Source organism: Apis florea, unplaced genomic scaffold, assembly GCF_048593485.1.
Source record: "Apis florea isolate Af1SG1 unplaced genomic scaffold, ASM4859348v1 contig_3170_pilon, whole genome shotgun sequence".
Lineage (NCBI taxonomy): Eukaryota > Metazoa > Arthropoda > Insecta > Hymenoptera > Apidae > Apis > Apis florea.
In genome coordinates this window covers 3,785,212-3,803,670 of record NW_028256714.1, presented here as the reverse complement: position 1 = coordinate 3,803,670, position 18,459 = coordinate 3,785,212, and the positions used below count along the sequence as shown (strand labels likewise).

At 38.8% G+C, this 18,459-nt stretch overlaps 1 protein-coding gene and 1 long non-coding RNA gene across 4 annotated transcripts in view; one reads left to right on the top strand and one right to left on the bottom strand.

Annotated features, from left to right (window-relative positions):
* LOC100867650 (misexpression suppressor of ras 6) overlaps positions 1 to 18,459 on the top strand; it is a 363,124-nt gene that overhangs the window by 134,928 nt on the left and 209,737 nt on the right. The window lies entirely within an intron of this gene.
* LOC116414238 (uncharacterized) overlaps positions 2,943 to 18,459 on the bottom strand; it is a 262,405-nt gene continuing 246,888 nt past the window's right edge. For 2 of the 3 annotated variants that reach the window (XR_015292594.1, XR_015292596.1), the window contains 2 exons: positions 6,686 to 18,459; positions 2,943 to 4,313 (listed from right to left, as the gene is read on the bottom strand). The exon at positions 6,686 to 18,459 is cut by the window's right edge and continues 18,906 nt beyond it. This is a non-coding gene — a long non-coding RNA (uncharacterized LOC116414238). The remainder of the gene's footprint in view (positions 4,314 to 6,685) is intronic. The other variant, XR_015292595.1, reaches the window with a different exon arrangement.

Sequence of the window (18,459 nt, the reverse complement as noted above, 5' to 3'; positions counted from 1 at the left end):
TTGCTACTCGGGAATAACAAATTTTTTCGTTTTTGAAAATTCTCTTTTCAAAAATTCCAACCAACCAAAAATAAATATCCTCGTTTTGGAAAAAGGAAAATTGGAAAATCGGCAAGGGCCTCGTTTCTCACGAATCGAACCCTTCGAATAAATCTCCCGTCGAATTTTTCATAAAGAAAAAAAAATTCCACCCAACGTTTCCTTCACGCTTCCATCGACGTCCGTTCAATCTCGCCGACGTAATAGTCAACTGCATCCCCCTTTCGCGCGCCTTATGTGCAAGCATCCTGAGTTTCTGGACACCTTGTGCACGCGAGGCTCGGGCCACATGTCTAACGAAGTTCAATGACCAAAGTTACTACTGCACGCCGTTGCGTAGCGGCGTCATGAAGCACAATGCAGCGCAATTTTCGCCGAATGTGCAATTGCGCCAGGTGCATACGGTCGCAGAAAGCATCCTGGAACGTGGCGATTTGGCCGCAGGAGAGGAAATTCATTACGCGGCGGAAAGGGGTGGGAAACGACGCCTCGAGTTCCGAGTCGATAAACGAAAAAAAAAAAAAAAGAGAGAGAAATGGAGAGCAGTTGCGTAAATAAACTTGGATTGGATGATTTTTATGACGAAGATTCATCGATGCGCTGCGAAAATTCTATTATTGAGTTGGTTATTTATTTTACGTGCCAAATATATTTTTTTCTTCTTTTTTTCTTAACGAACGCATGCACGACTTTGAAGCATTTTGACGTGGTAATATATACGTAATGGATATCGAGATTAACGAATCATTACTATGAGGATCTAAAATGGAAGATGAAGATAAATTTTTGGTGATGTTATATCGTTAAAGAAAAGAATAGGCGAGATGTATATGAGGAAGATGTATCACGGTGTGTAAAATCAAACGTGTATTAATAATAAATTAATAATAAAATTATCCATGGATATTTTGCGAAAATCGTATGTGATAAAATGATAATTATTTGTTTCTGAGTCGCGTATCTCTCTGTATTTTGTAAAAATCAATTGATGAAACTCACTTATGGAAATAAATTTACACGAACAAAATTTAGCTTTATGAAATGAATATATCGAAGGAACGTGCAGCATTCATTAATTTATCAAAGCTTCAAATAATATTGAAAGCTTTTTTTTTTTATAACGCAACACTCTTAAAAATACAAATAAATCGAAATAAATTTATCCGGTCTAAAGGATATTAAAAATATTCATATTTGCTCATATTCACTCTATCTGTATCATGATACAAATGTACATTGAATTTTTATAATAAAAAAAAAATATATATATATATATTGCTCTATAGCTAGCCTTTTATTTTTATTCAAAAAAAGGTTATCTACAATTTATACAAATAACCGGTTTTTCCTTATCTTTGTTTTTAATTCTTCGAAACGAATAGTCACGAAGAACCGTTTTTCAATAATGGCGGTTCAACGTTGTAAAAACTTATACACGGACACGATAAAGTGCATAAAACTTTAATCCTGTTTCCGAGCTAACAAGTAGATCGTTTCGCACAAATGCGACGAAATATGTTTCGTTTCTTTTGTCACGATGAAATTTCTTTCGAGAGATAGTTTCTCGGACTAGTCTCTTCTTTTATATCAATGGGACGACAATTTTCGCAGAAAAGATCGTCGAATTAATTGTCAGCCGTTAAAATTTTCTCCTTATAATTTTCCACGTATCATCTTTATCACGTCTCGTGAAAAATTTAAGAATAATCAATGGTCCCATTTCTTACTTTATTGCTGTGCAGTTATCAGTTAAGTAGAAATTGATAGAAACGAATATCAATTATAACGAAATTAAGATAAACGTTGACCCATCAATTCTGCGATGAATAATAAATAAGCTATGATTTGAGAAGATCGGTCAGAGTAAATAGGAGAAAAAGAGGCTATTGAAAATTAATTATTAATCCTATTTGAGCACGCGAGCGGATAAACAGTGATAAATATCTAAACATTCAGATAATACAAATAAATGAATAATTTAATAACGATAAAACCCTTAATTATTCCCTTAGTTATGTGAAATTTCTTTTTACGAGCGAATAAAAATCATATCGATCGTAAATCATCTCTAACCGAAGAATAATACAAATTAAATATAATACAAGAGAACTTATCATCGAAAGATAATCGTATTATAACACTGGAAAAGAAAAAAAAGAATTTTCACAGAAACATCAGAATAATATATCAAAAAAGAATAACAATTCTCACAAAAATATTTACAAAAATTACCTGAAACAATGATTAATTCTTGTACATTGCATTACAGCAAAATAATTCAACGAAAATAATTCAGAACACTATGAGATAAGGAATTTTTCTTTAAATCTTTCAAAAATGTTAATTTCTTCATAATTCGGGGCAATCGATTGATTCGATGGATATGTTTTTCTCGAGTTAATGGAGCGCGCCCGGAAATCGGGGGTGGAAATCCCGCGAAGGAAAATGGCGCGCGCGATCCAGGGTGTTTCGCGTATTCGGGGTGAGAATAGTGGGCCGTGTGTAGGAGCACTTGGGCCGAGGGATGGATATTTTTTTCATTCGTCGTCCAATCGGCACGCCATGGGAGAAAGATGGCGTTCGGCTATAATTTATGCACCCCACCTTCACGTGCGTGATTTTTGCTGGGGCTGTACGCGTCGCATGGAAAAACGGGCAGATGCTGTGTGCCATCGAAACTTTTCGAAATGCCGAACCGTTTCGAATGTCACATCGAATTGAAATTAAAAAAAAAAAAAAAAAAAAAAAAAACAAAGAAAAGAGAGAGAAAGAGAAAGAAGAGAAGAAAGAAAATAAATAGAAAGGAGAGATGAAAAGAGAATGGATGGGTCACGTGTGGAAATGTGGAGAAAAAAGTGTCGGGAAAAAAAAGAGGTTCCAAATAAAGGTTCCGATTGAAAGGATTTCATAGTTGAAAAACATTTATTTTGATTAAATTTTTTTAAAGAATTGGTTTCAAAAAAAAAAAATGCATTAAATTTAATGAGAGTTTGAAAATAAAATTTGTATTATTTCATCGTGGTAAAATTGTTTTTAATATATAACGAAAACACAATATTTAATTTTAACATATAATGATTCTTTTTAAACATTAAATCCAACGATACAAATATTGTGATCGAAATTTCAATACGAACTTCATTAGATAAATTATATTCTTCGCTCTCTGCTTGTTTAATAAAAATACAAGTGACCTATCGGATGATTCAGAACCACTTCGGATAACGAAAACATATCAATACATTACGATAGAGGAAAAAGTGGTTTGAATTGGGTTAGTACTCGAGTTTATCAATTCTTCAGCGTATCCAAGCCTAACGAAAAATTGTCAAGATGTCTAGGTCATCATCCGCAATCTCTTCGCAAATAATACTCTTATCTCGCTTTCGAGAACTGCTTCAGTTTCGATCTTCCAAAAAAAAAAAAATCTTTATCTTAACGAAATTTAAAAAAAATCCATCATCAAAATGCATTTTCATTTAAATCATATATATAATAAAACTTTAATTATATTTTATTATTACCACTTTTAATATCGATATTGTTAACATAATACAAATAATAAATGAAAATTGATCCAACCAGCAATATAATAATCTCGAATAATAAACAAGAGTTACCGAGAAAAATTCCAACGTCCCCCAAAATAAACCTAACCGCATAAGATAAACTTTGAATAGGTGACTCCGATCGAACAAGAACAAGCGGAGGGAAGGGGGGCAAAAAAAAAACTCCCGGAACCTCCTTCCCGCGCCCCCCAAATGCAAATATCCATCTGGAGCCCATTGGCGACAATTTGTCGAGGAAACCGTACGTGTCTCGCCGTGAAAAATATCATCGCGACCGACGCATGCTAATTCAACGACCAGGGACCAGAATCCTCTCTCTCTCTCTCTCTCTCTGGGAGATGTCTTATCTCTCGATGGGGGTTGTAACGCAGTTAACCAGCGTTAAGAGGAAGAAGAAACGAAAAAAAAGGAGGAAGGAGGGAAAGAGGAAGAAAGAAATAAGAGCGAACGTGGGGATGAGCCAGAGGCAGAGATGCCTAATAATCACCCTTGTACCGTGCCCCATTCGCCGCCTCCTCCAAGACAGTTGGGCTCTCTATTTAATCTCGAAGTGACAAATGGCCGTGGCACTGATTCGCTGAGTCAAAGATAATCCTGTCACCGCATGCAAACATCGATCCGGGATCCAATATCGGTTCGAGACGTTCTTCCACCCCCTGTTGATTGTACGTATACGTGTAAAACGGGCGGAACCAATTTAAAAAGCTGTGGGGAAAAGGTTTCTTTATTTTTTTTCTCTCTCTTTTTTTTCTTTTTTTTTTTTTTTTTAATATATATATATATATATAGGTATGTGTGTATAACGTTTTTTTACTGGTCGATTTTTCCGATCGATGAAGGAGATTTTTGTTGTTACAGCGGATACTCGAAATCGTGAGATAGAGCCTCTATCTGACGTTCGTCAATATTGATCGACCCGACCAGTGATAAGTGTATACGCCGGCCATGGGGGGATGGATAGATCGTTGCTGTTATCGTTAATCGGAGAAAAATATCGGCTTATCGACTAAGCGCGAATCGTCAATACGTTTATCTGTTGCCCGCCTCTTCGCGCGGAAATATTGATTTCGCGGCAATTTATTCGGTCTCTTCTCTTGCGAATTTTTTCTTCGATTCTTTTTTTCCTGAAGAAAAAATCGATCGGTTGAAATTTTCTTTTTTTTTTTTTTTTTTTAATAAGATAGGATTTTGAATCTTTTTCTCAGCTTTTAAATTCTTAAATCTTTTAACTCGATTCAATGCAATCTTCTGATTCTTATTTTTGATTAATTTTTTTTTTAATTCTTTTAAATTACACGTCTGCGTAAGATATGGATCTTCGTTTGGATAGCATCGATTTTTATGTTTCGAATCGAATGTTGATTAATAATTTCAAGGATTGGGGAAAAGAAAAATCAATTTGGAGTAAAATTTCAAAAATTGTACGGCATATCGATGTTACGCTCTCTCAGCCTCTTCTTAGAAATCTGTCTCGTAAATATTTACATTTCGTATTATTTACTTCAATAACCACACACGCAGCTCCAAAATATTTTCGTTTTAAATTTCTTCTCATAAAAACAGTTCCTTCGACGGACTAGAAATAGCCGGTATAACCATGCATTTTTATTACACTTTTCAAAATATTTATATAATCCGTCATACACCATTCAAAATATTTTCAGTTAAATCCATACTACCTACTTATGTTTCAAAAAAAAAAAAAAAAAAAAAACAGAAAGAAAAGAGAAAAAATAGTTCCGATATTTTTTTTTATCCGCAATACTACGTTTATACGATCAATTCCCGAATAAATGACCGAGAATCGTTGACTAATATAAATATAAATATATTTTGCAAAACGTATATAATTTAGACGATTCGTTCTTTTTATTCCTGCGTTAAATAAATCGGTTAATGAAACGATCGGCTCGATGCGCAAAATGCTTCGATTTCGTGGTGCTCGCGTAAAAGTGGTGGGTCATATGGTGCACAGTCAGGTGACGCGACGAATCGATAATTAATCGGTAATTATTAATCGTGACGGTTTCATCTTTGAATTTCTCACACCTTCGAAGCACTATCGAACGACTCGACGAAAATAATCCGAGTCTACTTTCGGATCGTATTCATATTCATCCGATCAATCCAATGATTCTTATTCGTTTTCGATGAAGAAGAACGAAAAAAAAAAAATTGCGTTATTATTATTTGAAAAATTGGGAAATAAAAAAAAAGAAAGAAAAAAGGTTCGTTATCCTCTCGTTGGAACGAAACTCGGATTCGCGTATGCGGTTGCTAACCGAGAAACTTCAGCATCACTATTTTTAGACATACATATTCCACCGATACCGATTCCAATTTTTTTTCTCCTTCTCTTTTCTTCAAATCGTATTTGCACGAGTCTTTCTCTCGAGACGCTTTATTTTTAATGCAAATCTCTTCGAGATATCCGTTTTCAAAACAAGATTTTAGATTATTCGATTAGCGCGAAGACTAAGCGAGTTCTCTAGATTATCGAACTGTCGAGTACTGTACCAAGACTTTCAAAAAAAAATCAACGATCAGTGTCACTTCGATCTCTCTAAATTTTTCTTTCTGTCAATTTTATCAATCACGTATCAACGTTCACGGGTTAGTTTCATTTTTTAAACCGATCGTTTCGCTCATTTAAAAATAATAAATCAAATTGAGATGGTCGAATTCTTATTATATCTCTCAATTTAAATTTTTCACATTTATTTCATCGATTTCGAAACTTCTTTTACCACCGATATTAAACACAGCACAGCTCAATCATTTTACTCAACTATATTCAACCAGACACGTATATACAACAAATATTAAATTCACGTAATCGTTTCAACGTAAATCTCCAATCAACTATCCATCAACTATCCTCTTTTTACTACGCTTCAATTCTCATTAAGAGCAAAAAAGAAGAAAAATAATAAATTCAACGAACATCGATTCTTCAGAACTCGGTTCCAAGAACTGTTCGGGAGGATTAATTGGAAGGAAATCGCAACGCGACTTCCAATCAAGGTGAGCCGATTCGTTCGCGGGAAAAGTCGAGGTTTTTCGAAAACGTGACTTACTTCGACAAAATCAGCATCCTGGAGTTGGTCGTCTGGCCGAGCGATCGCTGATAAATCCCCGGTGCTTATCGGTGCCTTCTCTGACTGCGTCCGCTGGTACTTTTCCATCATCGATCCCCAACATCAAGCATCGCCTCGTCTCGATCACTTCCCGCACCACGTACAGTTACATTTATACGTATAATATATATCTATATATGTAAATATATATATATATGTATATATATATATATATATATATTTTATATATATACACACACAAAATTCGACGATCTTTCGGCAAGTCCAAGAGCACGGTATGAAGTTCCTACTTTCTGAACACTACGTAGGAACTCTATACCTCGCTGCTGGATCTCTACCATATATGAGTACGTGCATGCATCGTACCGTTTCGAAGGATTCGTATTTTTCTCCCCTGTCGACACCCCTAACCTCCATTCCCCCGTGTTCCTCCACTTCTTCGACGCACTGTAGATCTCTTCTCACTTCGATTCACTTAATTTTCTCTCTCTTCTTTTTCTTCTTCTTCTTCTTCTTTTTGAACACATTGAACATTTTTCAGATCACACGTCTTTCTTCTTTTTTTTCACTTCAGAGAAATTCGATCGTGCTCCCGATTATCACAGTGAACCGTCGCGAACCACCGAACAACTTTCGTTCAACACTCGTTCTTTTTTGTTTTTTTTTTTTTTACTATTAATAATTATTTATTTTTATCCGCACTTCTTTCTTTATACAAATAATAATCGAAACGAGAACTTTTATTAACACTTCTTTTTATTAAAATTTAAATTAAAATTAAAACAGTTAGCAAGAGTTTCTTCCCATCTTCGACGATGCTATCGTACTACACGATACCGTATCCAATCGAGGACCGATAATAAACCGATTTTTTTCTTTTACTCGATCGTTCGACACGTGTTCCACGAATCACGACCCGCAATAACGATGGATAATAATTTTCAATAACGAACGGCCGGAAAACGAATTCGATCGATCGTGATTGAGGGGGGATTTTGAGGAATCTGGAAATGGAGAAAAGAAAAAAGAGAGAGAGAGGTGGAATGTACGAGGGAATCGAGTCGAAACCGAAATTATCGAAACCCGCTCGCCACGAAGGCCCGCGAAGCACTGAAGAGTCTCGAGGGGCACCGGATAGAAACACACACGGCGAAGACACACACGGCCCTCTGATTTCCCCTCCTTCTTCCGAGTCCACCGGCGACACTGACGCCCCTGGCGGTGAAGAATGACACGATGTCCGAGAGGAAGAAGACGAAGAAGACGTCGAGGAAAGGGAGACGGGACAGGAAGGAGAGACGGCGTGGATCGGCGGTGATCGGGATCGAGCGTGATCGAGATCGTGCTGCTACCTATAGTAGAGACACGTCTTTTCTCTCTCTCTCTCTCTTTCTTTTCATTTTTTATTTTCACTTCGAACGAATTGGTAGCGTGCGGAAAGAACAGTTTTTGGGAATAGTTTTGCAATCGAATGATATTGGTGCATAAGCTTTTCTTTCGTAGTTTTTGTAACAGTGAAATTGAAATGTCGATGAATATTTTTGATTTGTTTTTGGATACGTTAAACGAAAGTAGATTTTCTTTTTCTTTTTAGTTATTTGGAAAATCAGTATAAAAATTGGGAAATTGATAAAGAAAATGATATTTTTACTCACAATAATTATTGACGTTTCACAGTGAAGAATTCTTCGTTTCGAAGAATCATCGAAATTTGCCTTCGTTGTTTCTCTTTCAAAATAATAAGAATCACAGAACCGTTTCATTTCCATTTTACATTCTATATCACTGATTTAATCGGTGTATAACTTCGAGCGAAACGATAAAATATAAAACTTAAAAGAGACATTTGAAAAAAAAGGAACGCGTTTCTTAAATGTCGGAATAACGATACACGTGTCGCTCGGTTAATCCTTTCATGACCATTTCAAGGAAACAAGGAACAATATAACGCTTTTAATGTACGAGAAGAATTAAAAAAAAGAAAAAAAAGAAAGAGAAACGAAGAAATGCACGGATCCTCGAAAATCGAAGTAATAATACGGTTATTATATCATCGTGACGGGATAAATCGCGTGGCGCACCTTCGATGAACCCGAGGAAGAGGAGGCGGTGCACAATAGACGATCCGGCGTTCAAAGGAAAATCGAGTCAATTGAGCGATTCGATTACCGGACGATTAATAGTACAGGCCGTCGGTTGCCTCGCACTTAAATGCATTAGCCCGATCAACGTGATCACCAGTGAATCAGTCGAATGATATCACTGTTGTTGGACGATTAGAATTTACATAAAATCGTTTCATTTATCGCCGTGCGAGGCGCGCCGTCGCGTCGCACGTGTCCGTCACGGTCTTTTCTTTGTCTTCTTTTTTTTTTTTTTTCTTTTTACTTTGCATTAAAAATGATATCAATACGTGAAAAATGAAAAAAAAAAATAGAGGATATCGAGAAAATTATTATTATTACGGATCAAACTCGTCGTTGCTATTTTTAACCAGATTTTTCATAGATACGATCCAACGAGTGAATTATCGACATTGATTTTTGTCCATTGACGCATGCTGTTCCATGCTATGCTTCTTGAAAAAATTATTTCAAGGCTGTGGATTTTAATCTCTTTTGAAACAAAGGTTTTTTTCTCTCCTCCTTATTTTCGAGAATTCGTAGAATGGATAAGGAATTATTCATTTTCTTCTTTTTATTGTTTTCTCGAGTGAGGCCAATAGGAGAATCGACGGTGTTCGGTTAATTATTCAAAGCAGTTGGCGGCAATGGACTCCCGCTGAACCAATCGAGTCAAACAGAATGCAGATTGACTGCATTCCTTCTAGCGAGGAAAGATTAACGTTTTCTTCACCTTCGACAAGTATTATTACCGAAAATATATGGAACGAGTTTCTATTTTGTTTCTTGAAACTGTTCATTGTAAAAAACATTGACTATTCCATTACCTAGAAAATTATTTCAATTATAATTACTCTCCATGTATCAACATTCTTTTTTTTTTTTTTTTTGGATATCTCTATCTCAAAATAACCTCAACAAAAAGACCTCAAAATCTTTTCCCGAAAAATTATCTTTCCTCGGAAACAACACCAATTTCATGAGATATTCACGATCAAAGTCTTCGTCTCGTCTTCGAAGGCTGCCCTCCCCTCCAAAATGCAGCGGCCTAACAAACACGTCAAACAGATGTCTAACAGTCGCGCTTGCATAAGGAACACGCATCTGAAAACGGAGGAACCACGAAACGCCTCGGCCATGTGTGGAATCGGCTTTAACTCGAAGCTTGCACGTGCTCTCGAAAGTGCTGCACCGTCCCTCTTCCGCAGTTCTCCGCGATCCGTGGGAACTTTTTCTTTTTCCTTCCTTCGAGAAAACTCGACTCATTACCAGAAACCCCTCCTCCTCTCATTCTTCACGAATCGCTCGCAGTTAGAATCGACTCGATCATGACGAAAGATCATCGAACCGAGCGCCATCTATCGGTCTCGCTTAACTACCTACCACTGATAAAGAAGTCGAGGATCCTTAAAAAAAAAAAAAAAAAAAAAAAAAAATAGTCGTAAAATGCTCGAGAAGAAGAGCTAGAGAAATTGTTCGTCTCTATTGTCGTTCAGATAACGTTAACGGGATGTTACACCAATAATGTTAGTTTAAAAGGTCATTCAATGGGAATAACAAGTCTGTTGGGTAAGCGCGAGGAATTCAAAATCGTGATTGGACGGACGTGTTTCTCTCTGGCCTTATACGGATTCACGCCTACGCGTGACTAGAGAGACTAGAGAGAGGTCCTAGCGAGAAATTTTGTAACCTCGATCGCACTAACGCAAAAACCAACCTGTTGTACCCGAATTAAGAATTATTATCAATTGGCCTAAAAATCTTTGACGAAGCTAACTGATCTCGATCCGTTTTCTTCGAATCTTTGAAATATTTTTCTTTTTCTCCACTTGTTCTTCTGAAATTTAACACGGCGGCCAATCTTTTCGACCAAATTTGTCAGAGAAAAAAATATATATCTCGTCGAGAGACATTTTACATAAGCTATATGATAGAAATTCGATTGGAATACATCGAATGAATCTTGTACGGAGTTTTGCAAGAAGTGGGTGCAAAGTTCTCTCCTCGCTGCGAGAGAGGAGAAAAATCGACACACAGTTCGTGTCTCCCGATATAGACGAGGATGCGGATAATCTAGTCATCCCAGTGGGCGTTCCTTCCTCTTTTTCCCCCGAGCGGGCAAGAAAATCTCCAAGGATAAACACACGAGGCCTGGAAGGATAATTAACCTGGACGAAGGCACGGTTTAACGAGTCCCACGATTCAGCCGGGAGAATCACGACACACACGAGGATCGAGCCGGAGGGCAAAAAGCGGGCCGATTCGTTCGTTTGGTCGCACGTTTTTGCCTTTGTTTCCTTGCTCGGTTGGAAAATCGAGAAGAAAGAAAGAGCTGGGCGAGGCGGGTCTGAAGGCGTCGGCGATATCTCGCGAGGATCACACCTATCTCGAGCGTTAGATGCGTTATGATAGGAAGGTGTTTAACGACCGTTCGCGTAATAGGCGTCTGAATTATACGAAGTGGATGGCCGCTTCCGGGTCACGCCACCGGGCTCCCAGATTTACGAGTTAATTCTATTTTACGCGCCAAGTTTCCGACAGACACGCGCAACTGCCCAAGAAAATGAACAACCTATTGTTTGGGATGGCGAATTTTGGCGACTCGAACACGTTGTTTGATTTCGCTTGATAAAGAATGGACGACTTTTCCCCCTCTTTGTTTCCCTTATTTTTCTTTCTCGTTTCATTTCTTGCTCGTTGAAATTATGACGAATACCTCGGAAGAAAGTGATAATATGACTTATCTATTTTGTAATTAATTATTTAATTTTTCGCGATTAAAAATTACGAAAGTACGAGCAGTCGTGTAATAATGTAAGATGTATATAAATTAAACATTTGGAAAATTTTGTGATGTATTCAATTATTCTTGCTCGAAGAAAAGATAAGGAAAAAAAGAAAAGAAAGAAAAAAGAGGAAGAAAAAACGGACCGACCATTAAATTCTATCAACCAGTCATCACCCTCTTTCTTCTTCCATCTCATCCAATTTCCTCTCTATTAAAAAAAAAGTAGTAAAACACGAGGAAAACATCATCCACGAGACTGTAACGAACATCAAAAATAAAATAAGGAAGAAGAAGAAGAAGAAGATATTTATTATCAGCGAGAAAATTTTTTATCATTACTTGGATTCTAAATATTCTAAAACTAGATACTGAACATAGCAACTAATTATTCCTTCGCATTAATTATCTCCCACCCGAGGATCCAACTCGTAACCACGGAGAGGAGAAGCAACAAATTTAAAAAACAAACAAACAAACAAACAAACTTAACTTATAATCGTTAAATTCCATCGACCAATCATCACTCTCTTCCTACTTCTGTCAACCGTCGTATCTAAAACGAGAAAACGCGAGAAACGTCATCGAAGGGGCCAGTGTAAGTGTAATAATAATAATAATAAAAAAGAAGAAGAAGAAGAAGAAAAAGAAGTTGATGATGATGATGAAGAAGAACAGGAAGAATAAGAAGGAGGCGGTTGGGACCGGCAGAGGAAGGCTTGTTGGTGGGGAGGGGACAGGGAAACGGAGACCCCTCCGGAGAGATCAAGGTTGCAAAGTAACTCTGATGACGCAATCGCCTGCAGCTGCATCCGGCGACATCTAATTGCTCTCGCCTTGTCATGCCAGCGGCATTATGTATCGCGACCGGCCGATCTCTCCCTCTCTTGCGGACGAGAGAGGGCCCTCGCTTCTCCGTTACTTCTCTTCTCGCTTTGGACCAACTTTTCGCCCAATCCAACTACGATGCACGTATATTGAGAACGTATCGCGTTTTATCGCGACAATATCACGAATAAGATTACGGTAAGATGGAGTTCAATTTGTTATTGAATTTTTACGATAAAGATTCGTCGAACGATACTTACTGTAATCTTTCAGAAAAAAAAATAACGTGATTTTGTTCTATCGTTGTAATTTACGATCGGAAGATGGGGAAAGAAATATTCGAAATATCGAATCGACTGTTAATTAGAAATCTTTTAAACAAATATATCGTCCAAGAAACAAACAATTCAATTACTTATTATATCCACCTCTTCAAATATTTCGTAGCCAGAGTATCTTTCAAATTTCAATGCTTGTCCAACCACCGAACGACCACCATCCAAACAACGGATCTCTCTAAAAAATTTCTTCGTTTCGAAGAGGCGAACGTCTCCTCCCTTCCCTTAATATCTTCATCAAAGTCACGGTTAATTAGAAATCCAATTTACCGATCCAATTACACACAGGTATTGGTATTGGAAATATCTCTCTCGTGATATTTCCGCGCAGCGACGCGAATGAAAAGGAGCGAATGAAGGGGGCGGGGTGGCGGAGGGAAGAATAGGAGAGATATCGGGTCCGCTCGCGGCTACTTGAACGCGCCGCCGGCCAATAATGTTCCCCCCTCGCCTTTTTATCGCAATATCGATCCGAGATCGACACGCGGCCCCGTAACACGCTACAATTTAGAAGATGACTCGGCAAGTAAACACGGGTACTCGCGAATCATTCTCGCGTATACAGGGGGGGGGGGGCTCGTTTGCGGGTGAACGAGAGATCGGACACGAAGATTCGATCCGATCCGGCCGAGGCGGGGATCCGGAGCCGGTTTCAAGGTGAATAGCAAGGTGCTCGGCCCCCTCCCTCCCTCCCAACGAAATTGCTCCCTGTTACGAGAGGTATCGCGCCCTCGTACCTACCGACGAGGAAACGTCGGATAAGGGAAGAGGGGCCCGTGGGCAATCGCGAAATGGGACGGGATGGAATGGTAGCCGGGGGAATGTTTTCGATCATATCACCCTCGAATCGGTCCAGTTCGGCTCCTCATCGTCATTCTCGCGGAATTCGAAGTTTAACAGGTTTCGTCACTATTTCGTCACTTGAGTTGACTTATACTGTCGGATTTTATAGATTTTTTTTTACTTTTTCAAATCGTCACATGATTGGAATAATATTAGAAAAAGTAGTAAGTTTAGATAGTGTTTATTATTATTTCGAAACGTATTAAAAATTAAGCTGGGATTATTAATCAACGAGAAAGAAGCAAATTGCCCGAGTCAGTGACCTTGGAAAAAAGAAAAAAAGAAGAAATGATTCCCAATTTATTGGCAAGGCCACTCGAGCGCCCTATCAAAACGAACGACCCCCTCGAGTCTCCCACTCTTCCAAAGGCGAGAAAAGGAGGGAGGAGTGAAGCAGGAACGAGATGTACACGGGATGCACGAAACGAGCGCCCCTTGTTCGAATCGTTTTTCAACCGTGGCTCGTTCATCTCTTACGAACCAAACGCTGACATCCGCCGACGCTTCGCGGCAATCAAACTTGTCGAGGAAAACTCCTCGACAGGATGACGAGTGGTCCGAGCTTCCACGTGTCTTCCTCGAAAAATTACCAAACTTTGTATTCTATCGCACGAAATCTTTCATCGATCTTCTCGACCAGAGTAGGATCGTCTTTGAAACCAAATGTAAATCTGTATCTATATAGATACCTTTGATTAAATTCATACTTACATATCAATCTACTTACTCTTGGACTACTATTTGAAAATTTTTAACCGATTCTTCACTTTTAATTCTTTCTTCCATCTTTTTTCTCATCCGGTAAATAATTTTCTAATCCTTTCGAAGAAACCTCTTTTTATTCCAAAGAGTTATTCCATTATTCACGAAACGATCGAATTCCTTTTATACGTGCAATGTCCACGTCGACAGTAAGAGAGAATTTTAATACGAGATCGAGGACGGGCGCGTAAAAACGCCTACGTGGTCGTAAAGAGGCGTCGTTCGAAGGGAGGAAACCCTCGGCGCGGATTCCTCCGCGTTTCCTCCGCACCCTCGCGGAAATCCCGACCCCTCGCTCCCTCCCTCCCCCTGCAACTCGTCCACCACCCCCACGAAATATGGATAAGATTTCGTTTCGAGTGGCAGGCCGGTATTAGAGGCGGCCACGCTCTGCCGATGGAAACGAGCGAGCGCGACCGTGTAATCCGGAGGAGGGAAACTCTTGGGACGAGATATTATTCCGGGCTAATAAGGTGGATATTGAAAATTACTCCGTGAACTCTCTGCCTGCAACATCGTCCGTGCCCTTTCGTTTCTTTCCCTTTTTCTTCTTCTTCCTGGATTGGAAGGATGGTTCTTAAGGGGTGGATCATACCTTTCTCCTCTTTGTTCCTTGTATAAAGAGTTACAAGGGAATTTGTCGAGAATATTGAGAGATTTCGGCGGGCACGAGGTGTTGGAAGGGATGAAAAATTGGCCGAGAGTGAAGTTAATAGTGGAATGCGTAAATTGGATTTTAGAATTGGATTTCTTGTGCATACTTATGAAAATTTCGAATAAGATATGTATATTTATTCCTAAATGAACGAGTAATTTGTGATTAATTATTAATAAAATCTATGAAAGAATTAAAATCGTAATATCTGTCGATCAATTTTTTCCAACTATTGGTCAAAACTCATTCTATTAAATAATTGTAATTCTTGTCTCAAAAGAAAGAAAATAACGATTTCCAATTAATCACGCTCTTTCTCGTTGCTCAATTATTGCTCAAAAAATTCAAGGAGAAGTTTCTCCAGCTCTTTACAAACGATCTACAACTAACCCATTATTGCCTCAATTTTCTTATTGTTCTTCAACGAAAAAATTCGAATTAATCCGCAATTGATTAAATATTTTCATCAAATAAGTTACTTAAAAATCATTCTAACCAAAGATTCTCTTCTAACGTTACAACGAAACAATACGAAATAATTCCACTCTAGAAAGAATTCGAAAGTTCAATCTTGGCAAAAAAGAAAAAAAAAAATGAATAGTCTCTGCCCAAAAATAAAGACACATATCAAAACAAGCTAATCCCTCGCGAGAGAAGGCAATTTAGAACGTTACCGCAAATTGTTGCAGGGATAGACAGAAGACGAATAATATCGTAGAAAATGGAGCGCGAGCTTATCCAATTTTCCCCGCTTATAAATAGAAATGATTTGCATGGTAAAATCGGTTACGGAAGACTGGTGCTCTGTCGCAACGAGGAATTGCGAGGAATGGCAAGTTTAAACCGCGGCTCGATATCGGCCCGTTGGGAAATGGATGTTTCATTTCGCGTATTTCGGTTGTGCAACTTGGTTGCGCAACGCAGTCACTCCTCTGGCAAAATTTCGCGGCTGCGGTTGTTGCGCCGTCGCGGTTTCCATTCAACCATCGGGCCCGGAATCAGGCGAGAAAGGGCCGCGAATGAAATTACGAATGCGCGATGATGTCACGCGAATATATTTTCACCGAGATATAATTTTGCCCGGTCAGCCGCCGGAAGAAAAATCGCTTTCGCGCCGATTTTGCAACCAGACGGAATCCATGAATCATACTTCCGCCCGTCTGAGTCACACTTTCGAAGGATTACCACGATGAACCACTAACGAGAAACATTTAATAAAGAATATACACGAGAGAAGATACCACGAAGAAGACCTAATGAGCTTCTTCCGCTACGTGGTTTCCTTTATTTCTTGAAACGCTGCAGGAAACTTTAGATCTTTTTTCCTCTTTTTCTCCCTTTTTTTGAAATCGCGCGATAACGTGCGCTCGTGCATTTAAATGAATCCGCGATTCGATCGGGAGTTCGAGTTCGTGTTAATACGTGCGAATACGCGTGAATCGATATTAAAAAAAAAAAAAAAAAAATTCTTATTTTTGAAAAAACTATTCCTCGAAAATAAATAAACCCAGACTTTATTTTACAATTGTAATTCTAATGTTGTTGTCGTCTCGGACGTTGTGTAATAATACTTTACAATTTTTATGCGAATCGAGAACAAATAGCGCAAGGGTCAATTATTCGTATCGATGCTTTAATTCTGAGAATTCTTCACGCTCACACATGCAGACACAAGATAAAGGAAACATGGCGCGGGTTAAAAATAGCAGACACGCGCATTATCGGCAAACCAGAAACGGATAACGCGAAACTCATTATCGTGCAATCGTATTGAAAAAAGAGGGAGGGGAGAGGAGGAAAGAAGAAGGAGGAGATCATCGATATAAAAATATTTCGGGCGAATAACAAGCCAAAATCGATACATCGTGTTTTCGATATGTTGCAATTTTTTAATTCTTCTTAATTCGCGGAGAGAGGTTATCCGGAACCAGAGGCCACGAGGCATATAATCGAACGTAACGAAAAAATGACGTAACGGCGAAACGATATCCGCGTCCGTAAACGCGACTCGATGATTATCGTTATCGGATGACAGTGTATCTCGTATGACGGCATCGAATCCTTCGAATTGCATCTTCGACGCAAAAGAAAGAAAGAACGTCGATCGAAAGAATCGGCAAGATGGAGGCCGCCGCCCGTGACCCGTTAAACTTCGAACCCTTCGATCCGACCTTTTCGAAAACCGTAGGGGAAGGCTACGTGGTGGAGGGAGGGAAAGGGCGCGTTGATACAGGGATGCGGGGTCGTACGAAGCGAAAAGTGGGATGAAAACCCCTCGAAATCGAATCAATTAAGCCACGTGCAACCCCACCCTCTCCTTCGTTGCATCGGTGATTGGATCGGTGGAAAGATTCTCCTCCAAAATGGAGGAAATCAACGTTCAATCGTTTTCGATCCGGATTGATTTTCGATAAGATAAGATATGCACGATTTGAAGAATTTGAACTGAGAATTATTTACTCACGATCGAAACGATCGGTTACTCGGTTTTCAGAGAGAATTGAAATTAACTTTCCGTGAATTTAAGTTCACCGTGCTACGTAATTAGTTTATCCCTGTTCGGATAATAATTTCGTTATACAAATTATATCATCAACGTTTATATTTTATTATTCTTTCTTTGTTATCCGGATGAATTGTCGGCGGTGATATATTATTAGGTTTTTTTTTTTTTTAATTATAAAAATGACCACTGGACATCACGGTTCACGTCACTATTATTATTATCAATTGAAATAGACAGAAGAAAACCTCCCTGACCTTTCTCTCCAAACTATAAATACCACTTACGTCAGCACGTGTCGTTAATATGTTAATTACCAACTAATTTGCACGTATCTTCCACGGGGAATATACTCGTATTTTACTTATCGAATTAGAGATACTCGATACAAGATCGATCGCAGATTAAATTAATCTTAATATTATCGTATTGAAAATACAATTCTCTATTCAAAACTAACTTCCAAAAAAAGAAAAAAAAAAGAGAGAGATTCGTCCAATTTCAAACAACAAATTAACCAAACAAAAAAAAAAAAAAAAAAAAAAAAGAAATTCACGGGGAACTCGTCAAAGACATCCCTCCACCCGAATCCATCATCCGAAAATATCGAAAAAAATAACTTGCCGGACGAGCAATCTAACTTCGTTCCAATTCGCGCCTATGCACCACCCCCTGCCTTCCTTCCCTTTGGAACGAAATCAAAAGGACGGTCGCAATCGGGCAGGATTGGATCGAGAAAAAGGAAAGCGAGGCGAGAGAGCGAGGGGGTGAGGCGGAAGGGGTGAAATCGCACGCGTGACGGCTCGCCCGTTATATTTGCGGGCGGGAAATCGGGAGAAGTGGGGCGCGGGAAATTTCCAATAAAGGGAAATCCAACATTGGGTGCCGGCCGGGTGCGCGTCAGGCGGCCCAATAA